Here is a 27,245-nt window from a genome sequence, read left to right on the forward strand (position 1 = left end):
AATTACTCGTCCCCTTGACATACAAAATGTCATATGGTCATACACTACATCTCTACTCCCTGGGTGACCATTAGGTGATGTGTCTCTATCTTGTCCACCTTAGACGGCCATTGTGAGGATGAAGGGGAATAACTCCCCATAAATGTCTGTGAGCCCCGTGGAGAAAAGGTGGGACACAAATGGGATGGATTTGTTATATCCAGAGAGAGGAAGAAGACACCCTGTTGGTCCTCCTTGAACCTTCAGGAGCTTCAGATACCTGTTTGTCCTAGCGCTGTCAGACAAGGGATGTCGAGAGAATGGAATTAACTCTTTATAGTGAAAAGTACACTTACAAGTCAGGGAAAGGCTTCAGTCTATCAGTCCTACGTCTCTCAGCTACCCCTAGATGCGCATCTGATGAGGCAGTTGCAGCAACAGAGAGGCCATCCTCCCAACCTCAGCTTCTGCGCGCTTCAAGATCTCTTCTTCCATGTCAGTCTCCACCCCTGCTTCTCCTGGTGCCCTCTTCTCAATATCCAGCCACCACTCTTCAGTGTCCAGCCAGCCCCTGACACTGTGGTAGATTTGACTGCTGCTTTAAGACAAACCCACAGAGGGCCTCCAGCCTGGGAAGTTTTTTCACTATTTCTGGGAAACCCACAAACTGAAGAACAGCTGAAGAGGGAGTTTCTAGTGATGTAACATCTCAGAAATGCTTATGCAACAAACTGTTGCTGTTAAGGGCTACTGGAGCATTCTTTGTCCCTAATCCTCTAAGGAAAAGAGTCAAAGGTCCACTTAAGAGATTTGGATAGGTGCATGAGGTTCTCATGTGAAAAACTTATTAAAAGGGGTCTGTGGAAGACCATGACAGTACGTTCATATGTGCAGGAGACCTTCCTGTTGAGTCTGGTCATTGTTTGCTAAACATTACTCTTGTGTCCACCCTGCTCTGTTCAGCTGAATTAGTGTGGAAAATTAAAGAGGTGCAGCTGTTTGGATAATACAGCTATCCAAACTGAAATGTGGGTGTGAGAACTCAGAGGAAGCTTTAATACTTCTTGGCTATTTGCATTAGCAGGAAGGAAAAGGGTAACAGCAGTCACCAGAAGGCACCAAACTTCAAAAAGCAGCTGCTTTCAAAAATAATAATAATTAACAAGATTTTTAATCCAATTACATGACCAGGTCTGGGAATTACCAGGGTTTTTACACTGCTGCTATTGTGTGAAATATTAGTTGAGCTGTCTGAGAGAGGATTTAATTATCATAGTTAGCCGTATGGGCTTTTTCATCCAAATCTGAAAAGTAGCCAACAGATTAGAAAACCAGATGTACTGCAGGAAGCCTGGATATTTGTATCTTGTATGGGACAATGGTGTGTGTACCTTTACGCCAACAGTTGTTTTAATCAGCTTGTATATGAATTAGAGGACAGTTAAATTTGGATACTAGTCCAGCTGCAAAGTGTTTTTTTAAAAGCTAAGAATGTTTAAAAACAGCCAATCTTGTCAGTGTTGTCCTTCAGCCACATGCCTCAAGGATAATTTTATCTTGGTTTTAATTATTATAGGAAGAAGATTATTTCATTTTATTCCTAGCCACTGATGGCAAAACTTGGCGCTCCAGCAGTTTTGGGACTACAATTCCCATAATTCCTGACCACTGGTCCTGTTAGCTAGGGATGATGGAAGGCTTCAGCTATATAGATCTTAGGGCAGTATATTTATGTATTCATTTGCCTCATTACAGACAGCAGTCTGTTAAAAAAAGGTTAACACACACAAAATACATCCCAATAAAACCATTCAATGAACAAACGCAGCAGAAAAGAAGAACAAAAAGGTCAGCAGCTAGAACATTTCACCCAATAGGCTATCAACCAGAATTCATCAGTTCTGAATTCATCAAATCTCTGGGAGAAGAGAGAAATTTTAAAGTGTATAAATAATCATATCAAATCCCGATGCAACAATTTAAAAATAGGATTAAAATATATTACACCGCAGAATTAGAACATCTTGGAATCTGATAAGGCCCAAAGCTTAGGGGACCATCTGTTCTGCATGCAGGATTGAGCCCGGTCTGAAATCCTGGAGAGCCTCTTCCATTCAATGTGGACAGGGCTAAACTAGATGGACCCAACTCAGTCTGAGATAGCTTCCTATGGTAGTCATTCAGCCTTGTTGTCCTGTTCATCCCCAAAGACTGGGGTGGGGGCACTGAGGACACCTTCCATTGCCATTGAAATGTAAGTAAAATGGTACCTCTGGATGTGAATGGGATCTGTTCCAGAGCCCCGTTTGCATCCTGAGTAGAATGCAATCTGCGACTGCACGTGCGCAAGTTGCGATTTGCCACTTCTGTGCATGCGCGTGATGTCATTTTGAGCGTCTGCGCATGCGCAAGTGGCGAAACCCGGAAGTAATGTGTTCCGTTACTTCCAGGTCGCCGCGGAGCGTAACCTGAAAATGCTCAACCTGAAGCATATTTAACCCGAGGTATGACTGTACTGGTAGGGACAACCTTATTTCCAATCGAAGGGATTAGGGTGCCACTATTAAGCTATCTGATACCGAGTAAGTCCTTTAGTTCATCTGCCTCAATAATTTCAGGCAGGGATCTCTCCCAGCCCTGCCTGTAGATCACAGGGATTGGATCTGGGACCTTCTACTTGTGAAATATGTCCCCTACTAATAAGTTATGCCCCCTCCCCTATTGTGAGGCAAGCCCAATATTATTTTTTTAATCAATTTTGATTCTTTCTACCTGATGCCAATACCATTGGGATCACAAAATATTGTATTTTTCAATTTAAGTGTGTCTCAGTTCTATCCAAAGCAGTATGGAATCCGTTTCTGCCTCTGACTTTTTCAAAATGGTGACTGGGATACATATCCTTATCAAAACAAAAACAAATATAGAAAAACCACAGAAGAGCGCTGCAAAAGCCCCCCCCCCCCCCAATAACTGGACTTTGTGCTTAAGTATGGTTTCTCATTTCTAAACAGATGAAATCCTTGTCATGGAAAAGACCTTTTGAGAAATGATTTTTTTCCCCCCGAAGGAAATGTGGCCTGCAATGCAAGACACACCAGAACTCCACCAGAAGATCACATCAAGGGAAGCTGCTGAACACGAAATGCTTATTTCCACAGGACCATTTTAAAAGGCCTTAAAAAACCAAGACATGCAGAGAAAACATTGCAGCCAGAACACAATTCTGCTGGAATCTTATTACTCAGTCCCCACCCCACCCCTTTATCGCAAAGGGCAGAACAAGAAATATCTGAAACTAGATTTCTTTACTTCCCTGATGATTCCACTATAATGAGGTTTCAGTATATACCCGTTATGTCTCAACAAGGTCAGCTCAGGGCTTTGAACATCTCCGCTATTAAAATTCAGTCTGCAGAACTGTGGGAGGTGTGGAATGAATTCACAGCCAGCGAATGTTTCCTGTAGTCTGTAGAAGTACCCACAGAGTGGACAGTGTTGTGTATTGAGTCAAAGGATTTTATATCTGTATTATTATTGTCTGTAATTGAATTAGGGTAAAGTAACTGCCTTTTGGTTCCAGAGGGTACAGCTACTATTGGTTCATTTAAGCTGCTGTATTTGGATCCTCTGTCTTATTGGTTGCCTCCAAAAGGCAGGACTGTGATTGCCTGATATTGTTCCCTCCAAAATGTATCCCTTCTAGCTTGTTCCCTGTCCCTATAAATGTAGCTCTCCCCTCCTCAGGTTTTAGTCTTGTTGCTTTTAATAAAGAAGTGTTACTAGAGAACTGTCTCCAGCATATTATGTCAAGAGAGCTGAAATCACAAACCCCACGTCACAACAACTGGCGACGAAGGTGGGATCCGGAATGCTGAGGAGCGGTTAAACGCAGCCCTGCCTCAGAGTCCGGATTGTAGCTAAGAACAAGACTCACTGGCCGGCTGAGAAGACGACCCTGCCCACAGGACAATGGAGAGTCCAAGGGTATTGGAGCCCTTCCAGCCATCAGAGCCCCACACGTGGGAAGACTACGTCGAACGCTTCGAGTTCTTCGCAGTGGCTCAAGGGATCACCGATGCCAGCAAAAGAAGGGCCACATTCCTGAGCTACTGTGGGCCTGAGACCTTCAAGCTGGCCAAGGCATTGCTTGCCCCCAGCGAAGCTAAGTGAGACATCTCTCAAAGATATTCTTGCCTGCCTAACAAGCCATTTAGCGCCTACTGAGACCAAGATGGCCCGGCGGATGGAGTTTCATAAGAGGCAGCAGCGTGCTGGGGAGTCTGTATCTGCATTTCTAGCTGAACTGCGGAAGCTCGCTCAGCACTGCGACTTCCAAGATCTGGAAGAGACTCTCCTGGATCGGTTTGTCGGTGGTCTGAGCAGCAAGAAAGCCAGAAGACGCATCGTGGCTAAAGAAGAGGTTACCCTTGCTTCAGCCTTGAAGGAGGCCACTGCCACGGAGAATTATGAAAGAGAGGAGCTTGATGCCAGTCGCAGGGCCCCTAAGCCACAGATAGAAGTTGCGCATGCCATGGACGAGCTAGAGGCTACTCCGAGCCAGAGCCCAGTCCATGGGGTCGAGTCAGTGCGTCAGGCCTGCACAGTGCACAAAGATCACCGAGGCAGGTGCCCTGGTTGTGGCGGAAACCATGAGCGGAAGAGTTGTCGTTTCCGGGATGCTATGTGCCGGACGTGCGGAAAGACAAGTCACATCGCCAGGGTCTGTAGATCGGCGGCGTTGGGAGCGACAGGAGCACCTAGACTGGAGCATCGCAGATCGGCCACAGCGAACCATGTTCTAAAGGACTGCCACTACGTAACGGAGATCAACGGGAGGGTCGTGCAGTTTCCAGCGCAAGGCAAGGCACACGTCAAGGTGAAGATTGAGGGTCAGCTGTGCGACATGGAGGTGGACTCCGGATCTGGATTCACTATCGTGTCGGACCAGACTGCGAGGACATTCTTCCCCAGGGGTAAGTTGCCCCCTCTGGAGCCCTTCCCGGCAACTTTGCAGTCATACTCAGCGGGCCGCATCCATGTCATGGGAATGTGTGCCATGAGAGTACAGTTCCGGGACAAACAGGCGGTACTGAAACTGGTGATTGCGAAGGGCAGTCGCCCCAGTCTCCTGGGCACTGACTGGTTCCCCGCCCTGGGACTGAGTATATCAGGGCTTAATTCAATCCAAACCTGCCCTGAGATGAGTGAGGCATTATGCAAAGAATTTGCTGGTCTCTTTAATGGAAAACTGGGTTGTTATAAAGGGCCCCCAGTTGACTTCGAATTGGACCCTGGGGTGGCCCCAATCCGACTCAAACCAAGACGAGTGCCATTTGCACTGCAACCCAAGATTGAAGCAGAGCTGGATAAATTGGTCAAGCAGGGAGTTCTCTCACCCGTGGACTCCGCTAAGTGGGAGACTCCAATCGTCACGCCCCTTAAAGCAAATGGGGAAGTCAGGATCTGTGCTGATTACAAATGTACTATCAATAAGGCACTCAGGGGAAACTCATACCCCATTCCAGTCGTATCACATCTGTTGGCTAAACTGGCTGGGGGCAAGGTGTTCGCCAAAATTGACCTGACACAAGCTTACCAACAGCTACCAGTAACCCCACAATCAGCGGAAGCACAGACTATTGTCACACATAAAGGGGCGTTCAGAGTTAACAGATTACAATTTGGAGTTTGTGTGGCCCCAGGGATTTTTCAAGGGCTCATGGAACGCCTGTTAAGAGGTCTGCCGGGGGTCTTGCCATTTTTTGATGACGTTTTGATTGCTGGAAAAGACCCACAGGAACTGGTTGCGCGTGTCCGTGCAGTGTTGCTCAAGTTCAAGGAGGCGGGGTTGCAACTAAAAAAGGAAAAATGCAGTTTTGGGGTGCCAACTGTGGAATTCTTGGGGTTTAAAATTGATGCATCAGGCATCCACCCCACAGATGCTAAGGTTAAGGCCATCATCGAGGCACCACGACCACAGAACAAGACGGAGTTGCAGTCATTCCTGGGACTTATTAACTTTTATCATTCGTTCTTACCCCAGAAAGCTTCGGTAGCTGAACCATTACATAGACTGTTGCAGAAAAAGAATGTGTGGCGATGGGGGCAGGAGCAGCAGAAGGCTTTTGACTCCTTGCGAGGAATGCTCAGTAGCAAGAGCGTCCTTGCTCATTATGATGAATCGAAGCTGCTGGTCCTGGCATGTGATGCCTCTCAATGCGGCCTGGGGGCGGTGCTGAGTCATAGGGAACCGGATGGGTCAGAAAAGCCCATCTCTTTCTATTCCCGTACGTTGTCGCCCACGGAGCGCAACTATGCTCAAATTGACAAAGAGGCACTTGCAATTGTGGCAGGAATCAAAAAGTTCCATGATTATGTGTACGGTCGCCATTTCTCCATTGAAACGGACCACAAACCACTGTTGGGGTTGTTCAACCCGAACAAACAAACGCCACAAATTCTCTCCCCCAGAATGTTGCGTTGGTCTATATTCCTGAACGGGTTCCAGTACACCTTGACCCATGTGCCAGGAAAATGGTTGTGCCACGCTGATGCACTGAGTCGATTGCCCCTTCCTGGCGGGAGCAATGAGGATCCTGCTCCAGCGGAGCACATAATGATGCTGGAAACACTTCCAGGGGCTCCTGTAACGGCTACTGATATTGCTGAGAAAACGAAGAAAGATGCTGTTCTCTCCCGTGTGCTCACTTGGGTGGGGAGGGGGTGGCCAGGTGGTCCGCATGAAGACAAATTCAGGCCTTATGCAACAAGGCAGCACGAGTTATCCATGCATAAGGGTTGTCTCCTGTGGGGAGATAGGGTGATCATCCCAGCACCACTGAGAAACAGGGTTCTTGAGACGCTTCACATGGGACACCCGGGAATGGTCAGGATGAAGTCGCTAGCCCGATGTTATGTGTGGTGGCCTGGAATGGACCAGAACATAGAACAATGGGTACGAACATGCAAGGCATGCCAAGAGGTGCGGCCAGAAGTGGCCAGAGCACCAGTTCACTGGTGGGAGCAGTCCAGATCTCCCTGGAGCCGGCTGCACTTAGATTTTGCTGGGCCATTCCAGGGGAAGGTCTTTTTGGTTATCGTCGATGCATATTCCAAATGGTTAGAAGTGGCGATGGTCCCTAGCATGGCATCAGCTGCCGTAATCAAGGTGTTGAGGCAGCTGTTTGCAACCCATGGGTTACCTGAGACCACTGTATCAGATAATGGGGCAGCTTTTGTATCCCAGGAATTCAGGGCATTCTTGGCTGATAACTTCATAAGGGGGGTCACATCCGCGCCCTTTCACCCATCCTCCAATGGGCAGGCGGAGCGCATGGTAAGAACAGCCAAAGAATCCATTGCGCGCTTAATGGAGGGTAACTGGTCAGCTCGCATCGCGCGAATGTTATTTTTGCAGCATGCGACGCTGTGTACTGCGATGGGCAAGTCGCCAGCTGAGCTGCTCTTGGGTAGAAGATTGGTAATGGTGTTGGATTATGTCCACCCGGATAAAATGCCAAACCGTAATTCAAGAGCAAACCCCCAGGCTGAGACTGACACAACAAGGTATTTCGCCCCTGAAGATCTGGTCTGGGTGAGGAACTATTCACGAGGTTCGTGGTGGGTGGCTGGTGTGGTCACCCGGGCTAGTGGACCTGTGTCCTATTATGTGACCTTGGAAAATGGGCAAGTTTGGAAGAGACATATAGATCAGCTGAGGCGCCGGGCGTTCAGCAGGGAGGAGTCTGATAATTCATCCCTGGCTAACGACGCAGAGCTGCAAGACCAGAGTGAAAATGGCCCAGAGGTGCAATCACCAGGGGCTTCAGCAAATGAACCAGGGTCTGCTAGTCCTCAGGATGACGAGGTACAGGGAGGGGACCCTGAGATGTCTGGGACTCCATCTGTTCCTGACGAAACCCCTATAGCAGCCCCCCTACCAGTGGTGACACCCAATCCAGAACCGGCAACACCTGTTGTCAGGAGATCAAGTAGAAGTTGTAGGACCCCACAGTACCTGAGAGATTACGTCTGCTGTGCTCACTAGGGGGGGAGGGGTGTTGTGTATTGAGTCAAAGGATTTTATATCTGTATTATTATTGTCTGTAATTGAATTAGGGTAAAGTAACTGCCTTTTGGTTCCAGAGGGTACAGCTACTATTGGTTCATTTAAGCTGCTGTATTTGGATCCTCTGTCTTATTGGTTGCCTCCAAAAGGCAGGACTGTGATTGCCTGATATTGTTCCCTCCAAAATGTATCCCTTCTAGCTTGTTCCCTGTCCCTATAAATGTAGCTCTCCCCTCCTCAGGTTTTAGTCTTGTTGCTTTTAATAAAGAAGTGTTACTAGAGAACTGTCTCCAGCATATTATGTCAAGAGAGCTGAAATCACAAACCCCACGTCACAACAGACAGCTCTTCACATTCATCAAAATTTTGACCCTTTGGGAATTCAGCCAGATTACTCTGAAGCCAGATGGTGCCCTGACAAAGGGGTCCATTGCGAAAGCTGGGACATGAGGGACACAGTAAGGGCAGTAAATGTGGTGTGGCCAAGACCACAGTAATACTAGAGCAGGGGTCAGCAAACTATGGCCCGGGGGCTGGATGTGGCCCACCAGGCTCGTAAATCCGGCCCGCGGACCCTGCCGCCCGCTTGGTCAGTCCCTGCGCTGAGCTAAACCAACACGACACAGTGTTTCCTTGCAAAGAAGCTACGGACGCCTCGCCGTGCGGGGACTGACTTCCATGGCACTGGCATGGCTTCGGATTGGCTGCAGGAAGCCTTGCCGCCTGTGCGCTGAGGTAAACCCGGTGTGGCCATGGAGGGAGAGGCCAGCGGGCAGGAGGCGGGTGTGAGCTGTGCCATGGGCATCGTTGCTTGGCAAGCCTGTCTGGCGCCCGGCTCAGAGCTGCGGGTGATGGCGCACTCAGCGGCCATACTGGAGCAGCGGGAGGGCGAGCTGTGTGCCACCTGCCCGGCGCTCCACGTGCGCGGCCAGGATGACAGGCCACAGCGTGTGGTGCATGCCGCCTGGGAGCTCTGCCGGGATGGACTGATGGAACGGCTGCTGCTCATCAATAACGCCGGCGGGTAACAGCATACGAATCAATATGGCAAACCCGATTCAAAAACACCCACCCACTCCACTTACACATGAAAACAAAGTTCACCACAGCCAGTCACAAACAACAGTGGTGCCTCGCAAGACGAAATTAATCCGTTCCGTGAGGCTCTTCGTCTAGCGGTTTTTTTGTCTTGCGAAGCAAGCCCATTGACAGCTTAGCGGATTAGCGCTATTAGCGGTTTAGCGGCTTTTAGTGGATCAGCTGATAAGCGGCTTAGCGGCTTAGGAAAAGGGGGGGAAAGGGGGAAAAACCTGCAGGAACTCGCAAGACATTTTCGGCTTGCAAAGCAAGCCCATAGGGAAATTCGTTTTGCGAAGCGCCTCCAAAACGGAAAACCCTTTCGTCTAGCGGGTTTTCCGTCTTGCGAGGCGTTCGTCTTGCGGGGCACCACTGAAGCAACCGCACCCGAGGCCAACCCCAACTTCTCTCACCACCAAAGGAATACAAACGAATAGCAAAGAGAACCCGCACAAACGACGCTGACACAAAACCCCACACATACATTAAGCAAATTAGAAACATCGCCTCCCGACCCCACTCCCACTCAGCTTTCCCCCCTCCACCTCTTCCTAATGTAACCCTAATGTCTCAACAAATGAAACTGACCTATGGAAAATGTAACTTGAAAAAAAGAGACATTGCACATACCTGTGTAAACCAAGAAAACTGTAATAAAAATATTTTTTAAAAGAAAACAATGCCGGTGAGTGGGCGGCACCGAGATGCGCTCCTGAGCGTGTGCAGAGTGTGTTCCTCCTCCAGGTCCAGAGGCAGCTGTGGGACCAGCTTGCCCACCTGTCAAACACCCCTCCATTGTTTTGCAAAGTCCCCTTGCAAAGGGGTGGGGGAGGAAGAGGATAGTTCGAATGACACTTTGCAAACATTGGAATACTCCGAGCTACTTGATCACAAAGGCAGCCTCCCCCCCACTGACGAACTGACCCTTCTTGAGGACTTCCCCACACCCGGACAAGGTCCTAGCAGATGTGTAGTGAGCAGGGAAGCTGCGTGCACGGCTTAAAGCAGGGACGGATTTAAACCTCCCTGCCTGGAAAATTAGTGTAGGAAGATCCACAGCCCCGCAGATACCCGTCTGCGAAGAGAGGGGTGATTGCCTGATTAAATTACAAAAAACCACCCCCCACACCCAAGTACTTAGCCAGCCGCAGGACGATCAGGGGAGACTTTCTGGACGTCCCAGCAACTCCGATGTAGCTTGGAAGCAAAACACCAACGCAGAGACGCTCCCAACCGCTCAGCTAGAAAGGGGAAAGAGGGCGGTCCCCGGGCGTGCCTGGCCTTAAATAGGCTAGGCCCCGCCTCCCCAGCCTGCTGATTGGCGGGCTGGGTCGAAGGCACGACCGGGGATTCCCTGTTCTCGCGGGGGCAAAAGGCCAGCCCCCACGTGTGTGGGAGGGGGTAGCCCGCAACACCCTCTCCTCCCAAGCTCAGAAATGGCTTAGTTCAAATGACACTTTGCAAACATTGGAAGCTCAGTGGCTGACTTAAAGTGACACTTTGAACAAGCCTCTCCTCCTCTGATGAGCAGAGATGAAATCCTAGGCTGCATGGTCCTGTTCCCAGCTGAGAACTGGGCAGTGTAGCCCATGCAGGATTAAACCCTGTCATCCTGCCCATAATCTGACATCACCAGTGATGTCAGGTAATGGGCTGACAGGTGTGGTTTGGGGGGAAAAACCAGGGGGGGCCAACTGAACCCCCAAGGGGCTCTGAGCCAGCTTCGGCTGGGGAGGGCAGGATATAAATTTAAAAAAATTATTATTATTATTATAAGATTGGCCTGCAAGACAGAAAAGTATGAAAATTCAAGCGTGGTATCACTACCATCTTTTCAACAAATGTGTACTACATTGTTTGCACTCAGGGCACTAAAATAGCACCAAACAACAAGAACAACAACACAGTTTTGTGTTAATTATGATGCCCATGCCTTGCATGCATGATTTTACTCGCATGAGCTTATCGCTCCTTTGGATCCTCTCCAAGGCCTATGAAAGTGGACTCATCTGGGCTTGTTGCTCATTGTTATCCTTAATTTCCTTTAATATTGAGCTGACACACTGACCTTGCAAACATGCTGACAATGACATCCTATGTAATCATCTCTTTCTTCAGCAACACTATTCAGATGTACAGTGCAATAAATAATACTGGTGTGGACGAAGGCTGAAAGCAGGAATTGTTTCCGCCTCCTTCAGCTTACACACCGTAAGGTAGGCCAAAGAGAAGGGAAAACGCCGTTGCCCTCAGCAGGAAGAATGGGATGTACACAAAACAAGTAATTAGCCAACAAGTCCTATGCTAGTGAGGGAGTCTGGTCCCAGGTCACCACCTGCCTGAGCCATCATTCTCCAGGCTACAAAAGCTGGCCTCCCCCCCCCCCCCAGCGAAAGCCACAGCACTCACATGGCTTCATTACTGTTCCCTTTCTTTGTCTGCAATTTATTACAGCCAAGCCAAACACGATGGGAGAAACGATGTCTGTTTAATGCACATCATGGATAAAGTGGAGCAGGTGCCTAATTCCTTCAACAAAATTGTTGCCTACGTTGAAGGAAGAGGAAGCACATGGTGATTTCCCGATCCCTTCACCTTCCACCCCAGAGTCCTAGGGCAGGTTGCAACCATTAAACACCATGTTAAAAACAGAAATAAGAGTTAATGAAATTCCCTCTATACAAGATTGCAAGACTAGATCCAAAAGCTGACAGAATATGCAGAATTAGACGGTCTATTGGAATAAAGAATAAATCAAAACAGGAATTTGTTTCAAAATGGGAAGTTTTCAAAGAATACAGTGGTGCCTCGCAAGACGAAATTAATCCGTTCCGTGAGGCTCTTCGTATAGCGGTTTTTTCGCCTTGCGAAGCAAGCCCATTGACAGCTTAGAGGATTAGCGCTATTAGCGGTTTAGCGGCTTTTAGCGGATCAGCTAATAAGCGGCTTAGGGCTTAGGAAAAGGGGGGGGGGGAGGGAAAAAAAACCCGCAGGAACTCGCAAGACATTTTCGTCTTGCGAAGCAAGCCCATAGGGAAATTTGTTTTGCGAAGCGCCTCCAAAACAGAAAACCCTTTCGTCTAGCGGGTTTTCCGTCTTGCGAGGCGTTCGTCTTGCGGGGCACCACTGTATTTGAAATATAATATAGTAGTTTAAATTCGGTTGCAGCATTCGAGGAACTTCAGTAACAGTTGCAAGGCAGATATAAGAATTAAGATATATTAAGAAAAAGTTTAATAATGATAAAAGTGTGTACTGGCAGTAAGTTATATGAAATCAATATATGGAATAGATGGGAGGTTGGGTCTTTAGTGTTAAGAACAATTCATGTCTTATTGTTTGTTAAGAAAATTCAGTATCTACTGTTATTCCTGTGTGTAATTTGGTATTTGTGTTTTCTCTTTTTTCTTTTCTTGCTGTATCAATAAAAAATAAAAATAAAAAACCAGAAATAAGGCAGGTCCTAAAATATACATCTCAAGGGTGAAAAGCCAGAGCAAAGAGGTGTGTGTTTGTTCAGCATTCGGCGACAGCTTTATATTGAAATGCCTGATGTATCTCTGTGGGGAGGGAGTTCCACAGCTTAGGGGCAGCCACAGAGAATGTCCTCTACTGCCCCCCCAAACCGAGCACCTGAGGGTAGTGGAACAACCAGGTGGGTGCCCTCTGCCAATCTTAATACCCAGGAAGGTCTGTATGGAAGGAGGTGGTCTTCCAGGTATAAGAGGCTTGAGTTGTTTATCCTGTGAATTCACAGGTGAGGCAGAGAATGGAGAGCTAGAACAATCCTTGACCTGCTTAGTTTTGAGATAGCATGTTCTCCTTCATGGAGAGCACGTGTTGCGGTGGGGGCCGACAGGACACTCCAAAGTTGTGGGGCAGGCTAAGTGATCGTTGGCCAGTGATGTGATTGGACTTCCCTTGCTGTTGGGAAAAAGTTAATGTTGCCATTTGTTGATTGACAGCCAGAAATGCTAAAACTCCCTGCACGAGGCATAGAGCTTCCTCTTTTTGCCCGTGCATCAGATTGCCCGTCCCTCCCCCCTATATTTAGGGTTGTTCGCTTTGACCTTACTATGCCTGGGTTGTCTGCTTTTGGGGCAGGGGCCCGGTAGGAATTTTGTCCATCTGGCTGATTGGCTGGTGCTATTTGGTTTTTGCCTACTGCGTAGCAAATCGTCACAACTTGTAAGGTTCGCGGTTAGGCATTGGTTTATGGTTTTGTTGGTTGAGGGGAATGGATTAGCTGTGCCTGCCCCTCTAATGCTGCTGCTGCAAAGGATTCCATTAAAGGAATCAGGGGCTAACTATTGCTTGTCCACTCTGTCAAGGGGCTAGGGCCACGCAAGAGCCCCTGGTTGCATTTGGGGAGGGATGAGGGCAGGTTCCCTGCTCCGACGCTACCCCCAAGTGTATTCCTCTTTTCTGACTTTCGCAGGCGTGCGGAATGTCAGTCTGTCCCCCATGGGGGGCAGATAGTCGCAACCAATGCCTAAGCAACCACTCACATTTTTGTATTTTAATAAAGTTGTGGCCAAAATTATGCCAAAAACCTTAAACAAAATTTCTGTGTGATGTGTGAGTTATTGGGGTGGCCCTGGGGACCTCGACACGCAACCTTACTAGGCAAAGCAGAGCTAGTTGGCCAGCATTTTGTCTTGTAGGGATTGGGGAGGGCCCTGCCCCAAATGTGGGAACAGCCGGTGTGCTCCCTGCCTGCCTGACAGTCACAGGTACCATTTTGGGACATAGGGTAAAATGTGGGAAAGAACGAGCAAAATGCAATAAATAAGAGCTGACCAACATGATCAGCCAGACCCAAGTGCTGCCCCCACTACTGAACTATAGTTCTGTGCAGCCCCTTTATTTAAAATCATAAGCTTGTTTTCATTATTCACTAAAACTAATCAGAAAACAAAATCTTACGTTTTTTAATTACTAAAAATAAAATGTGCCATTCCCGTTTGCAACCTTGCATAATACATTCTCTTTTCATTTTAACATGCAGTATTTTCTCACTGCCATCCTAAATCTGTTTCTCCGCAACATAGATCCATGGCTCCTTGGCACATTTGGTCTTCCTCTTCCCTACAGCACCCTAAAGGCATCTGAAAGCTGTCAACAACTAAAAATAACCTGTTCTTGCAGGCTTTCCAAAGAGGCCGTCAATCCCTGCCTTTTCATTTACTTTTTGGTTTCTTTCTGCTCTAAATAATCTTCTGTTTGCAAAAGTATGGGAGACAACCACATATAGCACATGAAAGTGAATGAGGAGAACTGCAACCTTATTCAAAAGATCCTTTTTTTGTCGAGATGTTTTTATCAGTGCAATTCAACATGGGTTTCACCCCATTTGTGACAGAATGTCTGTTTCCTACAGACAGAAGACTCAAAATTTGATTGGGGAAAATATGCATAGATTTTCTTTTAATCTTTTTGCTATAATGGGGAAACAAGCACGGTTTCCTTTTCACTCCAAAATGCTATTGTTGTTGAGATGAACATACAAGGCAGCCTGGCATAAAAATGCTTGGGAGGACAAATTAGCATACACAAGAAGAGGGAACTGAGCAATACCACGACTGCAAGCCGTTCTGCGGCAAATAATTCACTCAAAACCAGCCACATTTTTTCTACTTTTCTGGCTATTTCAACCATAAGATACTAAAACCCTGGAAACATTGTGTAGTTGTTCAAAACCATTTTTTACAATGTGCATCTTCCATTAAGAGGTGGTTGTGGTGGTTGATGTTAAACAATTTTGTACTGGTTTTTACACAAATACAACACTTATCCAGCAGTGTTTGTTTTTATCCATTGTTTTATAGAGGAGGGAGAAAGGTTGTTTTCTGCTGCTCCAGAGAAGCGGACACGGAGCAATGGTTCCAAACTACAAGAAAGAAGATTCCACCTAAACATTAGGAAGAACTTCCTGACAGTAAGAACTGTTCGACAGTGGAATTTGCTGCCAAGGAGTGTGGTGGAGTCTCCTTCTTTGGAGGTCTTTAAACAGAGGCTTGACAACCATATGTCAGGAGTGCTCTGATGGTGTTTCCTGCTTGGCAGGGGGTTGGACTCAATGGCCCTTGTGGTCTCTTCCAACTCTAAGATTCTATTCTATGATTCTATGATCCATTGTCTCTGGACATACACATTCAGCATTCAAACATATTACTTTAAGTAACCCCTCCACTGAGAATATGGAGCACTTGGGATAAGAAGGTCTTGATTTTGGCCAATAACATAATAAAAAAAATTGGGTCCATGTTTCTTGGAAGGTGTCTCTATTTGTTATGCCTTTCAATTGCCCTCCTGTCTCTGATGAGATGCTCAGACATTGCTGTATCCCAGATATTATTTTCCCATACCTTCAAGGGTATTTCAGTCTGGTTCTTCCATTGCTGAGCTATCACTAATCGTGCTGCGGTCAGTAGGATGCCTGCTAGTTCATTGGGGCACAAGGTGGAGACTAAGTATGTTCAAAGATAGTTGGGTGAAGGCAGGATTTGGAGAAAGGGGTTGGCCTGTAGTTGCAGATATCATGGAGAATACTCTAGCCCAAAAGTTTGTAACGTAAGGGTGTTCTCACCAAACATGAACAAATGAACCAAGACAAAACAAATTCCTTCCAGTAGCACCTTAAAGACCAACTAAGTCAGTTCTTGGTATGAGCTTTTGTGTGCATGCACACTTCTTCAGATACTTGGTATCTGAAGAAGTGTGCATGCACACGAAAGCTCATACCAAGAACTGACTTAGTTGGTCTTTAAGGTGCTACTGGAAGGAATTTGTTTTGTTTTGACTATGGCAGACCAACACGGCTACCTATCTGTAAAATGAACCAAGCTTTCCACAGTACTGCCAACATAAAGGGGAAAGGGAGGGATTAATTTTTGCCAGCCTGACTGGTGTCCAGTGCCATCAGAGGATGACCTTGAGCAAGGCCTCCTGTAAGCAAGCAAAAATGTTTTTGCTGGAGTGGGAGTGGTGGTGATGGTTGTTAAAACTTATACCTCATTTTTCTGTCAAACAACACAGAGCCATTTACTCAACAGGGCATATCTACTGTGCTTTGAAACAGATACACATTTCACAATGCTGGTGACAACAGCAACCGTACTAATATATTAAATGTCATCACTGGAAGGAATAATTCTGACCACTTACTTTTCAATGCTGGCTCTAAGGTGAAGATATTTCTCAGCCAGTTACTTTCAGCAAGATATATTTTTGTATTCAGCAAGAGAAACCACCCAAGATTCCAGTGAAACCTGAAATAAAAAGAACATTTCTTAAGAAAAGTGTGTGAGACCAGAAACAACACAGGAACAGATACCATCACCTCCTGGGAGCATATATTCATACAAAAACCTCTCTCTCTCTTTTTTCTCCTATAGTTCTTATTCATTTGTTGTGAAACACACATACACACAACCTTAGAAATAACCAACAAATCAGGAATAGCTCTTAAAAAAGGAAGGCCAGCCAATGTAGTAACAAAGCTACCTAAATAGAGAAATAAAACCAGGACACTACCATGTGATGTTGTCCTTTGATTTTGTAAAGCTACATTTTCTACTTTTCCATTATTTATGTAAATAAATACTCTTATTGTAGGCAAAGTGCAATGCCAAGTTTGGACAAAGGTATTTATTGTCCCCGGCAAGCAAACACAGAAACAGGGCTAGAGTGTGTTCCATGGATTAATTGCAGACTCATCACGTAATCTTGTGATATTTCCCATGAGATCTCCAAACAGGTTGAAGTACTGAGACATTATTTCCATATTTATTGGAAATAACACAGGAGCTAAGGCAAGGCGCTATTCCCTCTGAGTACTCTCGTGATGAGAATGAAATTAACTCCTAGTGCCACTGCAACATACTTTTCTCTTTGGCGTGTGCAATATTCGCCTAAAGTGACTAACCCCCTTTTCTGTATTATTATGATGCTACCCCCCCCCCCACACACACCATAAACTAATATGGAAATTATCAGATTCTTGGAAATTATGTCCAATTTGCAGTGGCCCAAAATCAAGCCCAGTTTTTGATGCAAACTTCACAGGGGCATTCTGATATAAGGGGACGGAGAATTTCCATTATTATTATTTTTACAGAGTTTTTGGCACAGGCAGCCATTTTGAGAAGACTGCTGTAGAGCTGAGGTGATTGAACAGAAACAATTTTCTCTCTGCAACCGGCAGCAAGATCAAGGTTCAGGGAGACCTGCTAGTGTTGAGAGTGAGCCAGCGGAGAGGTTCTGCTGGGACTGGCTTTGCACTGACAGTGCCCCGGTTTAGTTCTTTGGGTCACTTATGTAAACCCCTTATATATTGATTGATTATTTTTGATTGCTTAATTTCTATACTGCTTAATATATTTTAAAAAATATCTCCCCAAGCAGTGTACAAAAAGCTGAAGAAACAACCGACAACTTAAGTAAAATATTTAAAAAATATAGTTACATATAAAAATGTTACAGTAAAACAAAATTGCCTATCTCTATCCCAATCTCAATTCATTTTCCTTCTGACACACCTTCCCTCTCAGCCACCAGGGTCCAAACAAGCTCTCAGCTCACCCACAAAAGTCTCACAACGACAAGAGTTCCTGGAAACTTGCCTTCTATGGGCTGGCCCAAGGTGGGTGGTCCTTCCTCAGGCTGCCGCCCCCCCCCCCACTATGTCCCACTCAGCTGCCCTCTCTACACCCAGTTAAGCAGGTTTGTTGAGTTTCCCATGTGTTCTAGAGGATAGGAAAAGGCCCAACTCTCAGTTCTTCACCCTCTGTCCTCTCCTCGGCCTCCAGCTGCTATGCACATACAGTGGTACCTCAGGATGCGAACGGGATCTGTTCCGCAGCCCCGTTCGCATCCTGAATGGAACGTAAGATGTGACGGCGCGTCTGCGCATTCATGGGTCGTGTTTTGCAGCTTCTGCACATGTGTGTGACATCATTTTGAGCGTCTGCACATGCGCAAGCAGTGAAACCCAGAAGTAACGCACTTCGTTACTTCCGGGTTGCTGCGGAGCGCAACCCGAAAGCACTCAACCTGAAGCACATTCAACCTGAGGTATGACTGTATTTATGTGCCTATCCTTAAGGTAGTTGAGTTTATACTTTTGTTTACCTCTGCATAAGTCCTTTGTTGTGACTCTCCCCAGAGACCCTGAATAAAAAACTTGGACATATAAAATCATAATAAAAATCTCAGCTACTCCTCCCGCTACAAGAATCCACACAGGCATCTTCAAACAAGTTGAGTTGCAATCGCTCCTGGTGAATCCATTGCTTACTGTCTCCTTCAACATGAATCTTGTGGAAGATTGCCTGCTAACAATGCATGCTTCTGCTAGTTAGTAAATGAAGGGGTTAAGGACCACAGAGCTGTAAATTTCTAGAAAACACTCACCTAGGTCACACTCAACTTGGGGAAGAAGTGGGACTTTTTCTTAGTCTCTCCGATCTCTCTCAAGCAACATTGGAACAGAGTAGACATGCCATAACATAGCTTTCTCTGCTTTAGATATGTTTCAGAGGCAGCTTTTGCTGCATTTTCAACAAAGAACATTTACATACATTTCTTATCACTGCTATTAAGTAAAATGCAAGTCTGAAACCTAATAACTGTGAGTAAAGCATTTTAAACTAACCTTGCAGCCTGTGGTCTGTTTTATTGGAATAGGGGGGAAAGGGAGCCAGCTGCCTTCAAGAGCTGGAACGTTATCAAAAGAAGATTTAAAAACCAACTCCAATGCTTCAGTAAATCTGCCTAACAAAAGGGATTTTAACTCTGCTACTGGGGCTCTTTATGTATAAGTCCTGTGTTTTAAAAAAACAGGTGCTGGCCATTTTTTCTTTGTGCTAACACCCCACCCCCACCCCCGCCACACGGCTCTGTAGAAGATCAATTATAATTAATTACTAATACCCATCAAATCTATGCTATCTTCCATTATCATTTGTAAATTTAAAGTAAACAAATGAGCATTAGACTCCTTTCTGGAAATGTTAAGCCAAAATATGATCACCTAAAATATCACACTTTCCTCTCTCCCTGACCTCACAGAACAGGAAAACTGAGCAACCAAGATGATCATGGGTCTGGAAACCAAGCCACAGAGGAACAGTTGGGGGAGTTGCATATGTTTAGCCTGGAAGAGAGGATATATGATAGCCATCTTCAAATATCTAAAGAGCTGTCATGTGGATGATGGAGAAAGCTTGTTTTCTCCTGCTCTGGAGGGTAGGAGCTGAACCAATGGCTTAAAGTTACAAGAAAGGGATTCTGACTAAACATCATGAGAACATCCTGATGGTCAACAGTGGAATGGACAACTTCAGTAGGTGGTGGACTCTCCTTCATTTGAGGGGGTTTTTTTTGCAAAGGATGGGTGGCCATCTGTCACGGATGCTTTAGTAGAGATTCCTGCATTACAGGTGGTTAGATGAGCCTCAGAGTCCCTTCCAATTCTACCATTCTATGGTTGTATTATTAAATCTCCCATCTCTGGCAAGTCCATCAACTGGCCAAATCCCCACTTTTTCTTCTCCCTTTCCCCTAGCGTTTGCTGTTAAGCTCAGTCATGTCCCCATTTCCTGAGGAGACCACTTCTCTCTCTTCCCCACGCAATGGTCTCTTCTTCTTCCTTGGGCGCCTCAGTCCCAAATCTCACATTCTCCTTCCCTCACTATCCACAGCAACTCATTGTCAAAATGAAACATTTATCCTTGCCATTTCCTCTTTTCCTTTGATTCTTGGAACTTTTACAAAGCTCTACAAACTCCCTTCTTCTTCTTCTGACCACCTCAGCTTCTCTTCCTAGAGTATGTGGCTCTTGTTGGCTTCCCTTTTCCTTTGGGTACCACTTTCACCCCCTACAGCCAAACGTCTGGACTGGCCTAGTGCCTGACCATTTTGCCCTTCTGGTTACCTTCCTTCCATGGGACTAGAGCCTTAGCTCTGTTCCTGTCTTATTCAGCAAGCTATCCCCCGCCCCCTTTCCCTGTATCCTAGTTTTTCGGCATGATTTTAGAACATGATTAGTTTAAACTCTTTTATTGATTATGTTGTTTTGTTGTTTAGTTGTTTAGTCGTGTCCGACTCTTCGTGACCCCGTGGACCAGAGCACGCCAGGAACTCCTGTCTTCCACTGCCTCCTGCAGTTAGGTCAAACTCATGTTTGTAGCTTCGAGAACACTATCCAACCATCTCGTCCTCTGTCGTCCCCGTCTCCTTGTGCCCTCCATCTTTCCCAGCACAGGGTCTTTTCCAGGGAGTCTTCTCTTTGCATGAGGTGGCCAAAGTATTGGAACCTCAGTTTCAGGATATGTCCTTCCAGTGAGCACTCAGGGCTGATTTCCTTCAGAATGGAGAGGTTTGATCTTCTTGCAGTCCATGGGACTCTCAAGAGTCTCCTCCAGCACCATAATTCAAAAGCATCAATTCTTCGGCGATCAGCCTTCTTGATGGTCCAGCTCTCATTTCCATACATCACTACTGGGAAACTCCTTCAAATTTAGCATATTGCAAAGTGCCCATCTCACACTAGTAATCAATAGCTTCTGGAGAAAATGTGTAGTGCGTGCGGGAAGCAAGAATATAGAGACTTTTGCTTTTGTTATGTTAGTTGTGGAACAATGAGATGGCAGCTATGAAGAGTGGGCTCCACATCCACTATCCCCCGCAAAAACCTATTCAGCTGTTAATCAGCAGCCCGAGCCATTTCTCTTAGGAATAGAATTTCAAGAACCAGGCTGGGGAATTAAGACAGTGGCTCTTTATTGTCAAACTAATTAAATGTAATTAAATTGATAGCAGCCTAGAATTGAAAGCATTACAAAAATAAAAAAGCATTTGCTTTACATTTATAAAGACTAGAGTGACGACGTCCTTCTGGGGTAATTGCTGGTATTACAAAATAGTTGGCGACAGAGTTCCTGACAGAGAGTCAATTTAGACTGTCAGGACTCATTAGCAGATGTATGACTGATAAATAATTGAGTTAATTTTTACCTGGCTGACAATGCTGAGATGATGGAAAGTATCTTATTTTCTGAATTTAAATAAACCTGTCCCCACGAAATCCACCCACATATAGCTTCACATCAGTTCAGCCACTGCATAACTCCAGTGGCTTTCAAATGTCTGGAAATTTGCTAAACACATATTTTTAAAGATTAGAAAAGAAATGCATTCATGATTGTTATCTTTTGTACAATACATCCCTTTGCCCAATCCTCCAGAGGATGTACGGTAGCCCATAGGGTTCAATTGTTCTGCTCAAACTCTGTTACAAATCTTCTGCCAAACGTTTGGGAATAGGAACGATCTGGACACTCTGACAATTCAGCGCTCCCCCAAATAACTAGATTTTGCTGAGATTTCAGACACATGCATCCTTTTAGGGCATGAAATGGTCCAGATTTTAAGCTTTCAGTAACAAAAAGTCTCTGCCCCTGGTAGGAAATAGACAGGCAGTATTCTGACCACATTTCTCCAGGGTGATAAGGAACTCTTTGGGTTGAGTCAAGTCAACAAGCTACAAATCCATCTAACACTAACCTCATCCTGAGATTCCAGGTTCTTATTTGGCTTTGGGATAACCACAAGGTGAATTTTGGGCAAGATCTCTGTGATTGTGCTGCCCAGAATGATGTTGTTAAACAAATCTGGGAGGCGAGGAAAGAAAGCTGATCCAAATTTAGGTCGTTCAATGATGCCAACGTAAGTTTCATATTTCCTATAGATCCTCCTCAAAATAAATTGGTAATTCAAAATAAATAGGCTCTCCCCCCCAAACAACAACAACAACAATAGCTACATCCCTTGATGTGGGACTGCCTGAGGAGGAAAACATGACAATTCAACTTCAGTTTTTTGAGGTGCCAAACAGGGGACAGCTAGAAGCTGAATCTAAGAATGACTGAAGCTAACTACCTTTCCTGATAAGTTCTCTATTCCACTTATTTTCCCATTTAAAAAAACCAGATACATTCCTACTCCAATGATCTCTGAGAGCAAGATGAAAGGTGAAATATAAATGATATTATTAAAGACGAACAAACCTAATCTCAGATTTCGTCTGGTTGACTCTAGTCTTTTCTTACAAATAATCCATTCCTCCTAAACTCTTGGCCCTTTTAAGCTCCTAGAGATCAAATGAATGTGATCAAATCCACCTGTTCTTTAGATCTAAGTGGGGAGAGGGGAAGCTACTTAGATCCTAAAATCCTTTTTGAATTAAAAAGACTGGATAATCTCTCCTTGCGCTTCATCCTTTCTTACAGCAGAACATGTTGTACATCAAGTACAAATAGTGGCGGAGACATTCACACGCTCCATTACACTTGGGTAAGTCCATTGAGTCCACTGAGCCTACTCAATCCAAGCCAGTCTGCAACATCTCTTCTTCCTTATTTGCTACATATTAGATGTGCAAAAGATTGATATGAACCCTAAATAATGAGCAAAGGTGGGGTGCTTTGGAAAGATTTGGGACTTCTACAAAATGGGGCTAATCCGTACAGGCCAGGCATGTGTTGCGGCAGAAACCCCTGAGCACTTTGCAGATTCGGTGATCCTGACTTTTTCTTTTGAAATAAAAAAAGCTACAGACAAGCCTATGTGAATAGTGAAATGATGTTTCTCAGCTTAACTGTTAAGGCTAGGACATGTGGAGAGATGTAAGAAGTTTGCCAAATCAAAATCTATAACTCTGCCTTAAGGAGGATCAAGAGTGGGAGGGGCCTCTTTTGTGACTGACAGGTCTAGCTTGTAACCAGAAGGGATGGTTTTACCAGGACGTACCAATCACAGTGCTTTGAGGACAGGGACAGTTTTCAAAGAGCAAAATACTTGGTCTCCTTTAAGCCTAAGGAAGATACCAGGACAGGGTGGGTAAAGGTCAATGCGAAATCTCTATTGTGACTGACAGGTCAAGTTTCTAAATTCCTTTTTTATGTACGCTACTACAGCAGAAAGAATACTCATTGCAAAGTATTGGAAGACACAAGAACTACCCACCCGAGAAGAATGGCAGATGAAAGTGATGGACTATATGGAATTGGCTGAGATGACTGGCAGAATCCGGGACCAAGGAGAAGAGTCGGTGGAAGAAGATTGGAAAAAATTTAAAGCATATCTTCAAAAACATTGTAAAATTAAGGAATGCTAGAAAGATGTTGGAAAAAGAAAATTAGGTGGTTTTGGTAGAAATAATATAAAGGATTAAGTAAAAATGAGTTGATGAACTTGATGAAAGAGAGGACGTTAAATTATAATATAATAAATTAAATTACTTAAATGAAAATAAGGTTGGAAGGATTTGCTGAAATAACGATTTGAACTAGAATACAAAGTTGGGAGGTGAGGGGAGGTCAAGGAAATAAGTAAAGGAAGAAAGTTATGTAAAGGTCTAATCAGATCTTTTTATATTTTTAAGTGAATGTATTTTTCATTTTTATTTTCATTTTTACTTTTTTTTCTTGGTTGTTGTTGTATTCTTTTTTTTGTATTCTGTATTGTTCTCTTTTCCTTTTTGTAACTTTTAAACTCTGAATAAATATCATTTTTTTTAAAAAAAGAAACTTCCTAGCCCCTGGAGCTATTTGACTGCATACCTAAGGGTACCTTCTCTCATGCTACTTTCAGACAAATAGCCCCAGGGGCTCCTACATTGTTTTGTGGGAAATTTGTCTGAAAGTGAACCTTTGTTTAAACACCCCAAAAAGCTTGCAGAAAAAACACTGCAGCTATCCTGCAAATTTCAACCATTTTTGTCAAAATAAAACAAGAGTTATAGCTAAAAGTTTAATTTCCCAATAATGAAAGGGTGCAATTGAGCAGATCCCAAAAACTATAATGACGGTCCATGTGGAAAAACCACTACAGGCATCTTTCTGAAATTTCCCACAATTCATGCCCACAAATTTCATCTAATTCTGCCCCAAAATGTTAGAGAGGCTTCTCTTTTTTTAAAAAAATTAATTTAAATGTGTTGAGCACAAACATCCTGGATCTATTTGCTGGTAATTGAACAGGCTATATCTATTCTAGAGGTTCTAACATGCCTGCAAATTTCCTCCACTTCTGTCAAAAGGAAAGGAAATGAATGGATGGAGGAAGACATGGGCTCAGACTGATGAGAGGAATTGAGCCAACCTATGAAGCACCTCGGATCTGGGGTGGGGGCTGATTTACAAAGCACCAAATCTGGATTTGAACCAAAGCATCTCACATATGTCCTGCACAAAGCTCCCTGTAGTTATTCATTTAGCTTTACCGCCCAATAATATAACAACATTCCAGCCTTTCGCAAAGACAACTGAAAAGTTATTAAAAGAGGGAATGAAATGTTGCTTTTGAATAAAGGATAGAAAACTACACATTTAAAATTGTGCCTGTTTTGTGGACCAAAATTCAAGCTGCCCTCTATTATAACACCACAGTTTCCCCAAGAGTATGTGAAAAATACAGTGCCCCAGACCAGCCACCTGACAATGACGGAAAGAGACAAGATTCTTCAAATACGGGATAAGATCAAATGGTGGAAGGGGTGGACAGGGTTAACCTGCCAAAGCCAAAAGCCAAAAGTATCTGAAATAATTGTTTCCTTTTTTTACCCTCTTCACTCAGCTTCTGTTACACTGGGTAGGGGCAATCAGGAAAAAATGCCCCTCTGGTCTGATCCTAGCTATAGGACTGGGCATGCCAATTCCAACTTATTTTTTTTATGTGCGTATAGTCCATATCTGCAGTGGTTGAGTGCAAAATTGTGCATGTAGGCATGAGTGAAAAGTTATTTGACCCCCAAGGCTTCACAAATCTTGATCTAATTTGGGGGGATGGGACACTTCCTTAGAACTACCAAGGCTAGAAAACCTTCCAGGAGCTACAAGACATTTAGTGGTGCTGTGCTTACATATTATCTTCCTCCCCAGTTTATACTTCTATGCTCAGTCACTGCGAACACAAATCTGAGATTGTACTTCAATGATGATAAAACCCATATGCCTGCTTACCATTTCCCCAGGTTTAATGTTGAATTCAGATCAACATTCAAAAACTGTCACAGAGAGAAACAAAAACGACAGAATACCTTGTGGCACCTTTTACAGAATCCCCACAGTGACAGAACTTCACAGATGAGAAATATAAGGACTACAAAGAGAATTCCATTGAAGTTAACATGAAAAGCAGAAAGGCATTTGCCTACAGAAAGCTCAGCCGTGCGGTAGCTATTTGGTTCAGAGAATCAATGGAGTCCCTCACTGGGAGCCACAAACCTTTGTCCTTTGTTCATCTCCTCAATTCACCATGGATTTATTTAAGCAATTTATATACCCCTCAACTACAACAGTCTCTTAAGTGGCTTTTGATACTCAATGTGCATGTTTTTTGGGCCTATCTTATTTTTTATTTTTCCTAATTGTTTTAAATTGCTTGCCATCTTGTAACTTGGCCTGTGTCCTTAAGGTGAAGGGCAGGAAATAATAAAATAATAATAGTAACAATAATAAGTTAGGTTGGCCAGTTTTTTTCCCCCAGCACAAACATTTCTTTTCATGCCTATTTCTCAGGTCAATCCCTCCTCTTTAGCGTGCAGGCAGCATCTCAGATACATCTCAGATGTGCTGAAGATCCAGGCCACAAGGGTATTAGATTGATTTTATGTTACTATTCAGCATGGTCCACACACACAAGCCTTGAAAAGGGTTCCAGTGGGAACACGAGGGTGTGGAAACATGATGGCAGCATGACTTTCTCAAGCTGGGAACATGGTGGTCAGATGGGCTTTTCTTGTGCTGAGTCCTCTGGGAAAGTAGAGTTAATGTAGAAGAAATGTGTCTCCCCCACCCGACTTCTGCGGAGTCCACGGCCTCATCTTTGAACATGGGGAAACATGTTTGTCCATGCTAATCACTCTGAGCCCTGGGGGTAGAGTGAGATACAAGTAGGAATAAAAAACAAACCATTTTATTAAGTATTAATTGGTTTTATTCTGCAAGCAGCTTTATAAATCCTGGGTCATTAAAACCACTAGAAAATCACTGCATTGCTGAAAGTGGGGAAAACTTTGCGTGTCGAGGTCCCCAGGGCCACCCCAATAACTCACACATCACACAGAAATTTTTGTTTAAGATTTTTGGCATAATTTTGGCCACAACTTTATTAAAATACAAATTTGTGAGTGGTTGTGTAGGCATTGGTTGTGACTATCTGCCCCCACCATGGGGGACAGACTGACATTCCGCACGATGCGAAAGTCAGAATGGGGGAATACACTTGGGGGTTATGCGGAGCAGGGAACCTGGCCTCACCCCAAATGCAACCAGGAGCTCATTGCTATGGCCCGAGCCCCCTCGACAGAGTGGACATGCAATAGTTAGCTCCCAATTCCTTTAACGGAATCCCTTGCAGCAGCAGCATTAGAGGGGCAGGCACAGCCAATCCATGCCCCTCAACCAACCAAACCATAAACCAATGCCTAACCGCGAACCTTACAAGTTGTGACGATTTGCTACGCAGTAGGCAAAAACCAAATGGCCCCAGCCAATCAGCCAGATGGACAAAATTCCTACCAGGCCCCCACTCCAAAGCAGATGACCCCATGACAGGCATAGCAAGGTCAAAGCAAACAACCCTATTCTAGGGAGGGAGGGACGGGCAATCCAATGCACGGGCGAAAAGAGGAAGCCCTAGCCTCGTGCAAGGAGTTTTACTATTTCTGGCTGTCAATCAATAAATGGCAACATTAACTTCTTCCCAACAACAAGGGAAGCCCCAATCGCATCAGTGGCCAACGATCAATTAGCCCGCCCCCCAACTTTGGAGTGTCCTGGTGGCCCCCACCGCAACACGTGCTCTCCATGAAGGAGAACACGCTTTGTCATGGTCCAAATTGGAATCACTTTAGGGATTCAGCTGCCCGTGCTAGCTACAACCAATGTAAGTGTTATGTTGTGGGTGAACATATCAGACGACACAGGGTCCCCTGGCCAGAACCCCCTTGACATGATTTTATATCTCCTTGCAGACACAGATAAGTATGTGACCTGGCGGGTAGCACTTTTTGCAACTGCTGCTAGGAAAATTAGAGCAAATTATATAGCCA

The 27,245-nt window shown here is 44.9% G+C and overlaps 1 protein-coding gene across 8 annotated transcripts in view; it reads right to left on the minus strand.

The window, feature by feature from the left end:
* Positions 1-27,245, minus strand: part of ENOX1 (ecto-NOX disulfide-thiol exchanger 1) — a 309,881-nt gene that overhangs the window by 220,720 nt on the left and 61,916 nt on the right. For 6 of the 8 annotated variants that reach the window (XM_081872748.1, XM_081872745.1, XM_081872749.1 and 3 more), the window contains exon 2: positions 16,295-16,398. The gene's annotated coding sequence lies outside the window, so the exon portion shown is untranslated. Of the gene's footprint in view, positions 1-335; positions 473-16,294; positions 16,399-27,245 lie in introns of those variants that run through there. The other 2 variants (XM_081872746.1, XM_081872744.1) reach the window with 1 other exon arrangement.

The sequence above is a fragment of the Podarcis erhardii genome, assembly GCF_964252035.2.
Source record: "Podarcis erhardii genome assembly, chromosome: 8".
In the NCBI taxonomy this organism is placed as follows: Eukaryota; Metazoa; Chordata; class Lepidosauria; order Squamata; family Lacertidae; genus Podarcis; species Podarcis erhardii.